The 11,336-nt window shown below is 40.7% G+C and overlaps 1 long non-coding RNA gene across 2 annotated transcripts in view; it reads left to right on the top strand.

The window, feature by feature from the left end:
* Nucleotides 1-1,553, top strand: part of LOC116526149 — a 15,969-nt gene extending 14,416 nt beyond the window's left edge. For both annotated transcript variants that reach the window (XR_004257998.1, XR_004257997.1), the window contains exon 2: nucleotides 1,490-1,553. This is a non-coding gene — a long non-coding RNA (uncharacterized LOC116526149). The remainder of the gene's footprint in view (nucleotides 1-1,489) is intronic.
* Nucleotides 1,554-11,336: the final 9,783 nt, after the last annotated feature.

An 11,336-nucleotide genomic window follows, 5' to 3' on the forward strand; every position in this document is an offset into this window, starting at 1 on the left:
AGCCTGTAATCACAGCACTTTGGGAGGCCGAGGCAGGTGGATCACGAGGTCAAGAGATCGAGACCATCCTGGTCAACATGGTGAAACCCCGTCTCTACTAAAAATACAAAAAATTAGCTGGGCATGGTGGCACGTGCCTGTAATCCCAGCTACTCAGGAGGCTGAAGCAGGAGAATTGCCTGAACCCAGGAGACGGAGGTTGCGGTGAGCCGAGATCGCGCCATTGCACTCCAGCCTGGGTAACAAGAGCGAGACTCCGTCTCAAAAAAAAAAAAAAGGCAGCTCTGATACAAATTTAGCCACTTCAATGTGACTCCCTCTAGATCCAAGGAAGCCAGTACTTATGAACACTTTCAGAGTCAGTACTTAATTTAATGTATCATAGTCGGAGAAAAGGATATTTTTTTTCTAACTCTCCTGGAGTAGCAAGATCTCAACTTTCCAAAACTTGAATCAACTATATTTCTTTTTTTTCTCCAGCCACTACTCCCCTAGCCTGTTCAACTACAGCTATGTTACCTGAACTGCTTTCTAGTCTTTCCCATAATTGTAATGATTAGAATACTAAGTTTCACAACCTATGAAGACTTCTGAAAGTATTTAAGGGAGGTGACTCCCAGGAGCACTTTCCCAGCACTTATTTGCATGTGTGTTTACCCCAGGCTTCCTCAGGTGTCCCAACTTGCAGCTACTCCTTCATCAGGAAATAGATTTCAATGTCTGCAGCAACCTGTGTCCCTTCTCTGTCTCCTTGTTTTATTGCTTCAGATTCAAACACATAGTTTTGGTACTTGGCAAATAGTTTTTTGTTTGTTTTTTAAAGAAAGACTACCACCCCAAGTCAGGGAGAGGAAGGTAAAGATTTTTAGTAAGATCTCACCTCTGATGTTTTTACTTGTTACTGTTGCTTTTTTTTTTTTTTTTTTTCGAGACACGGATTCACTGTGTCACCCAGGGCGCAGTACATGGCTCACTCACTATAGTCTTGACCTCCCCGGGCTCAAGTGATCCTCCAACTATAGCCGCATACTACTAAGCCAGTCTTTTTTTTTGTTTTCTGTATTTTGTGGAGACGACAGGGATTCGCCATGTTGCCCAGGCTAGTCTCAAATTCCTGGGCTCAAGTGATCCACCTGCCTAGGCCTCCCAAAGTGCTGGGATTACGGTGAGCCACTGTACCTGGCCTCCTGTTGCATTCTAATTGCCTATATTTGACTCTGAATAAAGCACTAAGCCTTTCAATTGCACTGTTGTTACTCAGTTCATAAATCCTCTCATTGGTCACCCTTAGATTAAAATCACATATCTAAACTGGTTTGAGAAGCCAAGGCAGGTGGATCATTTGAGGTCAGGTGTTCGAGACCAGCCTGGCCAACATGGTGAAACGCTGTGTCTACTAAAAAATACAAAAATTACCTGAGCATGGTGGCATGTACCTGTAATCGCCAGAAGCTGAGGCAGGAGAATTGCTTAAATCCAGGAGGCCGAGGGTGCAGTAAGCCGACACTGTGCCACTGACCTCCAGCCTGGGCCACAGAGCAAGACTTAACCTCAAAAACTGGTTTTGGATATTGAAAGAAAATCATAGCCGGACGCAGTGGCTCACTCCTGTAATCCCAGCACTTTGGGAGGCCAAGGCAGGTAGATCACGAGGTCAGGAGATCGAGACCATCCTAGCTAACACTGTGAAACCTCATCTCTACTAAAAATAAAAACAAAAAAAAATTAGCTGGGTGTAGTGGCACGTGCCTGTAGTCCCAGCTACTTGGGAGTCTGAGGCAGGAGAATTGCTTGAACCTGGGAGGCGAAGGTTGCAGTGAGCCAAGATCGCACACTGCACTCCAGGTGGGCGGCGGTGAGGCAACATCTCAAAAAAAAATCAAGTAAAAAGAAGAAGATAATTAAGAGATTGTCTGTTTCAGCATTTCCCTTATTTAGTTATTACATAATTAACTAAATCGTGGGACAGAAGAGATCATGGAGAATTATAAGAATCTAGAGTTTCTGTTCTTTAAAAGATAACCATAGACTTCTTTCAGCCGCCTTGAGAAGACGGTGCCTTGCTTCCCCTTCGCCTTCCACAATTACTGTTAAGCTTCCTGAGGCCTCACCAGCCACACTGAACTGTCTAGATGTTGATGGAATATATCAAGTTGGTGGCAATCTGGCAACAATACAAAAGTTAAGATTTATCGTCAACCAAGAGGAGAAGCTGAATTTGGAGGACAGCCAGTGGGAGGACATCCACGTTGTCACCGGAGCCCTGAAGATGTTTTTCTGGGAGCTGCCTGAGCCGCTCTTCCCGTACAGTTTCTTTAAGCAGTTTGTGTAAGCGATCAGTCACTTTTTCAGAGCAATAAACTCTTCAAGCTGAGCAACCAGCCAGGTAGCCTTCATGAGTCAGCTTCCCTAGCATCTTTACTTCTACTGAATAGACCTGCTTTAAAAATATATGTGTATAACAATATGCAAATTTTCTCCTCAAAAAAGCAGTTATCTTGACCTATTCCTCTAATGGTGGAATTGAGTGGCCAGTTTTGTTTTGTTTTTTTTTCTTTGCCTGTTATCAAGTTCACTGCATCAATAGATTATAATAAAATTGACGGTTGGGAGGTCTTCTATCCTACAAAAAAAAAAAAAAGAGATAACCATAATATTTCAAAGATATCTATGGGATCCAAAGTGGTTTTGTGAAGTGTACACATTACCTTTATTGTAAATAAATTCACAGCTTTATTTTTCAAGCAATACTAGGATGTAGGAGAAGAAAAGGATGTTCCAGTTTTATAACACAGGAGAGAGAAGCTGGTATTGAAGAAGTAAAGAATGATGGATAAAAACCACAATGAGATGTCACTTCAAATCCCCTAGGATGACTATATTTAAAAAGAAGACAGAAAACAATAATTGGTGAGGATATGAAGAAATTGGAGCCCTGATCAATTGCTGGTCGGAATGGAAAATGGTACAGCCACTCTAGAAGACAGTTTGGCAGTTCCTCAAAGAGTTGGACATGGAATTACCATATGACCCAGAAATTCCACTGTTAACTATATACCTTGAACACAAATGTTCATAGCAGCGCTACTCACAATAACCAAAAAGTAGAAATAACCCAAATGTTCATCAGTAGATAAATGGATAAACAAAATGATATATCATTTGGCAGTAAAAAGGAATGAAGTGCTACCCATACTGCAACATGGATGAAACTTGAGAACATGCTGAGCGAAAGCAGTCACAGAAGACCACTTATTGTATGATTCCATTGATACAAAATGTCCAAAATAGGCAAATCTATAGATAGAAAGTAGATTCATGGTTGCTTAGGGTGGAGGCTATGGAACAGTGAGGTGGAGAGGTGACAGCTAAAGGATGTGGGGTTTCTTTGTGTGGCGATGGAAATGTTCTTAAATTAACGAGGGTGATAGTTTCACCTATCTGTGAATGTGCTACATATTATTGAATTAGTCAGTTTAAATGGTGAATTACATGTGAATTATATTTCGATCAAGCTGTTAAAACAAGCTTTTAAAAGAGTGATAGGAAACATTCAAGTCTTATAAATATACCGTGTATATATGTACATTTACTATATACATGTAAATATATAGATTATTCAATGTTATTATTAGGGAAAAGCATTAAACAATATGGCTTAAGTTTATTTTTAATACTCCATAATGAAAAAGTATGTAAAGTACTTTATAGGTATGACAATATTTCAACAAATATTTCTGTGTCTGGTTTATTCCTGACAATGTGATTGCTGCCATAGAGGACACAAACATTTACTATCTCTACTTCTCCCGTTCTTCTTGATCTATCTCTAATCAGGCTTTCACCCCACCACTCCTCAGAAACTGCTCTCGTCAAAATCTAGGGATTTTGCAGTGACTTCCACATTGCTAAATCTGATGGTCAATTCTTACTCCTCATCTCACTTGACCCTGAAGCAGCATTTAAAACAGTTGTCATTCCCTGTGTCTAGAAACCACATTCTCTTGACTCTCCTTCTATAAAACCTAAGTAGCCACTTCTTCCTAGTCCTTTATGGTTTCTCCTCACCTCCCCAAACACTGAATTGCTCCAGAAGTCCTCCTCTCTTCTTTATTACACTTACTCTCTTGTTGAACCCATTCTTATGGTTTTAAATGCCATCTATAATCTAACAATTTCCCCACTTTATACCATCAGTTTAGAAAACTCATATATTCAGTCCAAACTCATATCAAATTACCTACTTAGTATATTCTCTTGAGTGTCTAACGTGCTTCTCAAAATTAACATGTCTAAAACTGAACATAACCATCTTCCAAAACCTACTTCTTCAGCAGTGTTCCCTATTTCAGTTAATTTCTATTCTTCCAGCAGAACAGACTAAAACCTAGAGTCATCTTAGACTCCTCTTTCTTTCACATTCCATATCCTATTTGCTATGGACTGAACTGTGACCACCCTCCCCAAGGATTCATGTTAAAGCCTAACCGTTAGTGTGACTGTAATTGGAGACAGGACTTTTAGGAGAAAAGTAAGGTTAAATGAGGTCATAAAGGTGTTGTTTTGATCCATTAGGATTGATGGCTTTATAAGAAAAGATCTCTTTCTCTGTCCATGCGCATACACCAAGGAAAGGCTATCTGAAGACAGAGCAAGAAGAGCTTGGTTATCTACAAGCCAGGAAGAGAGTCCTCACCAAAACACAATCATGCTGATACCCTGATCTTCAACTTCCAGTCTTGTGCTGTTGAGAAAATCAACTTCTGTTGTTGAAGCCACCCAGTCTATGCTACTTTATTATGGCAGCTTGATCTACCTTCAAAACATATTCCGATTACAACCAGTCTCCCCAAATTCTGTTAGTACCTTAACTCAAGTTACTGTCATCTCTCACTTGAAATAGAGCAATATCCTCCTAACTATATACAGATGTCAATCTCCTCATTGAGATGCAGTCCATTACCCCTCTTGAAACTGAGCTGGCCTTTTGGCCCTTTGACCAATAGAATTTGAAGAAATGATGCTAAGCCAGTTCCAGGCCTAGCCCTTGAAGAGGCTTGACACCTTCTGCTTTAGCTCTCTTGGAACTTTGAGCCACCACTTGGGGATTCTGATTGCCCATTTGCAAGTGAAGCCTAAACAGCCCCCTTTCCTTCCAGACAACCCTCCTGAGGCACCAGACACATGAGTGAAGCCATCTTGGACATACCAGTCACAGCCAAACTCACTCCTGAATGCATCTGCATGATGAACCCAGCAATCCCCACTGTGGAGCAAAGAATCTATCCAGCCAACCCAAAGAATCATGAAAATAATAAATTGTTGTTTTAAAGTTCTTCAGTTTTGGGATAGCTTGTTATGCAACAATACATCATTGATACACTGGTCTTCCACTTACAAGTTTGATCAACTTTCAGCTATTTTTCCACATAGCAGGCAGAGTGATTCCATTAAGACATACATCAGATAATGTCACTGCACTAAGTAAACTCTACAAGGACTCTCACCTCCCTCAGAGTAAAAGTCACAGTTATTACAAGCCCCTACTAAAGGGACCCTTACCACCATTCCATTACCTTTTATCTACTGTTTGCTAACTTTGCTTTGTCCCCTTTTCTGCTCAGAAACAGATTAGGCGTGGTCCTGCCTCAAGGCCTTAGCACCATCTACTCTGTCTGCTTGGATTATTCTTCCCACAGATTTCTTGCTCCCTTCTTCCTTCATGAAGAAATGTCACCTCACTGAGGCCTTCTGTAGTACCAAATAATGGCCTTCAAAGATGTCCACATCCTTATCCCCAGAACCTGTCAATGTGTTCTCTTAATGGCAAAAGTGACTTTGCAAATGTGATTATATTTAAGGATCATGAGGTGGGAATTATCCTGGATTACCCAGGAGGGCCCAGTATAATCACAAGGGTCCTTATAAGTGTAAGGGGGAGGCAAGAGAGAGAAGGATATGTCATAATGAAGACAGATTCAAGTGACGAGATTACTGTCTGCGGTGAAGGTGGAGGTGGAGGGGGCATGATCCAAGGAATGCAAGAAGCCTCTAAAAGCTAGGAAATGTGAGGACACAGATTCTCCCCTAGAACCTCATGAAGAAACCCAGGTTTACTGACCCTGATTTTAACCCAGTAAGTCCCTTTTCCAAAATTGTAAGATAACAAATTTGTGTTGCTTTAAGCCAACTGAGTTTGTAATAATTTGTTATAGTAGCAATAGAAAACTAGCACACCTTCCTAGCCATCCTATCTAAAATGGCAGCCCATGTCCTTCCTGGCACTTCCTATCTCCCTTCCATGTTTTTTTTAAATCATATATATAATGTATTGTACTATTTTACTCACTGTCTTTTCCACTGGAAATCAAACTCCATGTAAATAGGGATTTGTCTGTTTTATTCTTTGTGATATCTCCACTGCCTAGGATAGCATCCACACATAATGCACACTTGGTACACACTTGTCAAATGAAGCCGGGCGCGGTGGCTCATGCCTGTAATCCCAGCACTTTGGGAGTCTGAGGTAGGTGGATCATCTGAGATCAAGAGCTCAAGACCAGCCTGGCCAACATGGTGAAACCTCATCTCTGCTAAAAATACAAAAATTGGTTGGGCATGGTGGTACATGCCTGTATTTCCAGCTACTCAGGAGGCTGAGGCAGGAGAATCGCTTGAACCCAGGAGGTGGAGGTTACACTGAGCCAAGATTATACCACTGCACTTCAGCCTGGGCAACAGAGTGAGACTCTGTCTCAAAAAAAAGAAAAAGTACATATTTGTTGAATGAATGAATAAATGATATGCAAATATATTATCCCTATCTGTAGCTTACCTTTTTATTATAGTAACTTTGGTTGAAAGGAAGCTTTAAAATCTTTAATATAATCAAATGTATCAGTCTTTTCAATTTGTATATTTTATGCCTTGTTTAATCAACAACACAGTGGTTATATATCCCATTTATACATGGGTCTGTCTCTTGGTTTCCTGTTCTGTTCCAGTGGTCTGTTAGCTTACCCTTCTACTAATAGCACATTGCCCTAATTACTATAAGTTTATAATATGGCTCAATCTCTGAAAAGCCACATACCCCTCCTCTCCTCTTTCTACCATATTCTTTTTTTTTTTTTTATTGAGACAGAGTCTCACTCTGCCACCAGGCTGGAGTACAGTGATGTGGGACTACAGGCGTGAGCCACTGTGCCTGGCCTACAACATTCTTATATTTTGCAACTGGCCTTTACTCTTTTGTATTAGTTTTAACAATACCTTACATACTCACATATATAAGGTGCTCTTAGCATCACTATTTATAACATCTAAAAATTGGAAATTATTTAAATGTCCACCAATACGTTAGTTAAATAAATTAGGAGCCAGGCACAGTGGCTCATGCCTGTAATCACAGCTCTTTGGGAGGCCGAGGTGGTTGGATCAGGAGATCAGGAGTTCAAGACCAGCCTGGCCAAGATGGTGAAACCCCATCTCCACTAAAACTACAAAAATTAGCCAGGCACAGTGGCAGGTGCCTGTATTCTCAGCTACTTGGGAGACTGAGGCAGGAGAATCACTTGAACTTGGGCAGCAGAGGTCGCAGTGAGCTGAGATCGCACCACTGCACTCCAGCGTGGGTGACAGAGTGAGACTCCATCTCAAAAATAAATAAATAAATAAATAAATAAATTAGGTTATACTCACACAGTGGAACAAGATACTGGCTTCAAAAGAATGAGGCAAATTTACATATTTACATTAAAAGGTATTCAGGATATCTCATCAGAAAAAAAGGGCAAGTTGCAAAACAGTATTTAGAGTAAGAATCTATTCATGAATTTTTTAACATGTAATTTGTGTTACATGTAGAAAAGAATATGGGCAGAAATACACCAAAATGTTAACAGTGGTTATATCTGGGGTTCAGGAATACAGAGAACATATACTTTCTAAGGTACATATTCCTATAATGCTTGGATATAACAATAACCAACTATTACTTTTACAATAAAATATATAGGTTTTAACTTTGGTTGTAAAGACTTGAAGAAATATATCTCAATGTTAAATGTGTGTTTTTCTGATAAAATTATGAGAAGTATTTATTTTTGTTTTCCAAATTGTTTATAATAAATTACATTATAATAAAAGTGGAAGCATTATTTAGAAAAATATTAACAGTGTTTTTGAATATTGGGGCACGGTGATTTTTTCCTCCTTCTCTATGGAGCTCAAGTTTTCTATGACAAGTTTATTTCTTATATGCCATTCTTCTTAGCATCCCTTCCTTGAATGAATCACCCCTTCATACTCTCCTGGTAAATTAAAAACCGTCAATAGTTCTGATATGGCTGCAATTTAAAGGATCTTCCCATTGCAGGCATAGACTTTGCAAGTGAAGAAGTGATAGAACAAGAGAGAGGAGCATTCACAAAGGAACACTGGCTTGAAACCCTCATTTGTCTCTTTAGGGCTCCTCAAACTGCTAACCCAGTGGTTCTCAGCAAAAGGTGATTCTCCTCTCAGATGTTTGGCAATGTCTGGGGACCTTTTTAGTTGTCCTGAGTAGTGGGAGTAGGATTGCTACTAATATCTCGTGAATAAAAGCCAAGGATACTGCTAAACATTTTACAATGCACAAGACAACCACCCACACACAACAAAGAATTTGTCAGTCCCAAATGTCAATAGTGTGGCAGCTGAGAAACTAAGAAACCCTGTGCAGGGCTAACTGACCTTGGCTACCAAAAGGAAAGGAAACAGGATCACTGTTTCACAGTAGAAGCTGGGAGAAGTACAGCTGGACCACAAGAGATCCCCAAGGGTCCTTTGTTGTGTACCATGTGCAGTGGTGAAAATTATCAGCTGACTGTAGCAACCCACTGCAGACAGGACCACTAAGGATTCAATCCCTGCATAAATAAAGGTGTGTGTTGCCCCATCAGGCAAAGAACTTCAAGCAGCTACAGTGTGAGCTAAAGACAGGCAAAACATAAGATAGGTGGTAGGGGAGGAAAATATCAGTTATGGCCTCAAGACCAGCTGTACAAACAAAAACTGTAGGCTCTGCCTCTATTTCTTTGCCTGCTGCATCTTACATTAACATTTTCTCTCTTTTCTTTACCATGCAATTGTATCTGTGGTATAATGGTGGTTGTTATATTTGTTATCTGTCCATAATTATGGAGAAAATAATGACCGTGAGCTAGGATAGAAATGAACTAAGAGGATCTTGAACTCAGGGAATAGTGGCCTGTGGGAGAGTTTTATTTCTGTTTCCATTGAGTGGTACAAAAATTCATTTCTAAAGAGGAATTTTCCAAGAAATTGAACCTCTCCAGGTACCTAAGAATAGACTTTGGAGCGAACAGAAGACCAAAAGATATCTGCATGTAGATAACTGATAGATACAGAGAATTAAGGACCTCCCTGATGACTTTCATAGAAATTTTTAATTGCTAATGAAACCAGAGTCAGGTAGGAGCTGTTAGCCTTTAAAGAAATTAGCAATGAGGAATAGACTTTACTTCATCAATTTGTTTTGTCATTTTGGGGGGAGCAGGGGAGCTAACAGCTGCATTTTCAGAATAATCTCTATGTATAAAATCACATGAATAGATTTCAAGAGTTGTACTTAGGTAAACAGCATCTTTCTCTTATCAAAATGACTTTTTCTATTTAGATCAGTTCAAATCCGTTAATAAATTCCTTTTCTGATAAATTAGAAAGGATTGTAAAGTTGCAATGAAAAACTCTTAGTTGGTATAGAAAGTGTTATGAAGAAAAGTTTCAAGGCACAGATTTTCAAGGAAGTGGCTATTGAGCTTAGTTGAATCTGAAGACACTGAGGATTCAATGAGCGTGTTTCCCAGGTAGATTATAGAATATGGAGGCGAAAGAGTTATTTGTTATTTCCTATGCCAACTATAATGAAGTGCCTATTGAAGGAAGGTTTTGGGGGACAAGTAGCATGGTCCCTTAAGTACCGCCGAACTTTAAAGAAAGATAATGACAGGCTTAGGATAAAACTTGTTGGCTCCGGCACAGCACAGTGACTCACGCCTGTAATCCTAGCACTTTGGGAGGTAGTGGTGGGCGGATCAGCGGAGGTCAGGAGTTCCAGACCAGCCTGGCCAGCATGGTGAGACCCCGTCTCTACTAAAAATACAAAAAATTAGCTGGGTGTGGTGGCTCATGCCTGTAATTCCAACACTTTGGGCAGCTGAGGCAGGAAGATCACTTGAGGTTTGGAGTTTGAGACCAGCCTGACCAATATGGAGAAACTTCGTCTCTACTAAAAAAAAAAAAATACAAAATTAGCCGGGTGTGGTGGCTCATGCCTGTAATTCCAGCTACTCGGGAGGCTGAGGCAGGAGAATTGCTTGAACCCAGGAGATAGAGTTCGTGGTGAGCCGAGTTGTGCCATTGCACTCCATCCTGGGCTACAAGAGTGAAACTCTGTCTCAAAAAAAAAATGAAAAAAATATAAAAACTTAGCCTGGCGTAGTGGCACACGCTTGTAATCCCAGCTACTCAGGAGGCTGATTCAGGAGAATCGCTTGAACTAGGGAGGCGGAGGTTGCAGTAAACCGAGATGGTGCCACTGCACTCCAGCCTGGGCAACAAGAGTGAAACTCTGTCAAAAAAAATTAAAATTTAAAAAAAAAAAAATTGCCGGGCGCGGTGGCTCACGCCTGTAATCCCAGCACTTTGGGAGGCCGAGGCGGGTGGATCACGAGGTCAAGAGATCGAGACCATCCTGGTCAACACGGTGAAACCCCGTCTCTACTAAAAATACAAAAAATCAGCTGGGCATGGTGGCGCATGCCTGTATTCCCAGCTACTCAGGAGGCTGAGGCAGGAGAATTGCCTGAACCCAAGAGGCGGAGGTTGCGGTGAGCCGAGATCGCGCCATTGCACTCCAGCCTGGGTAACAAGAGCGAAACTCCGTCTCAAAAAAAAAAAAAAAAAAAAAAATTGTTGGCTCCTGAAAACCAACAGCTGTCTTTAACTGCTAAGAAAACGTTTAGGTTACTAGCCTCAGAACTGAAGTAACAAAATCAAACTCAAAGTTTGAATCTGTGGACTGTAAAATTGCAGAGTAAGTTGCATTTGCGGCATTATCAGATCTCATGCAAAATTAGTGCAGTGACTGGGGCAGAGTGGAAGACCCTGGGAATTGAAATGAGGAAATAGAGGAGAATTTGGGTGACTTAGACTACTCCAAACTCCACTCGGCATTCCTTGCAAGCTGGAGTTTCCCAACCCATACATCTAGTGAGGCTATTCTTGTTTTACTTGAAGATCTTATCATGACCTTGCCTCAGACACTTACCTTG

This window comes from Sapajus apella, unplaced genomic scaffold (genome assembly GCF_009761245.1).
Source record: "Sapajus apella isolate SASKATOON/1434 unplaced genomic scaffold, GSC_monkey_1.0 scaffold49, whole genome shotgun sequence".
NCBI lineage: Eukaryota > Metazoa > Chordata > Mammalia > Primates > Cebidae > Sapajus > Sapajus apella.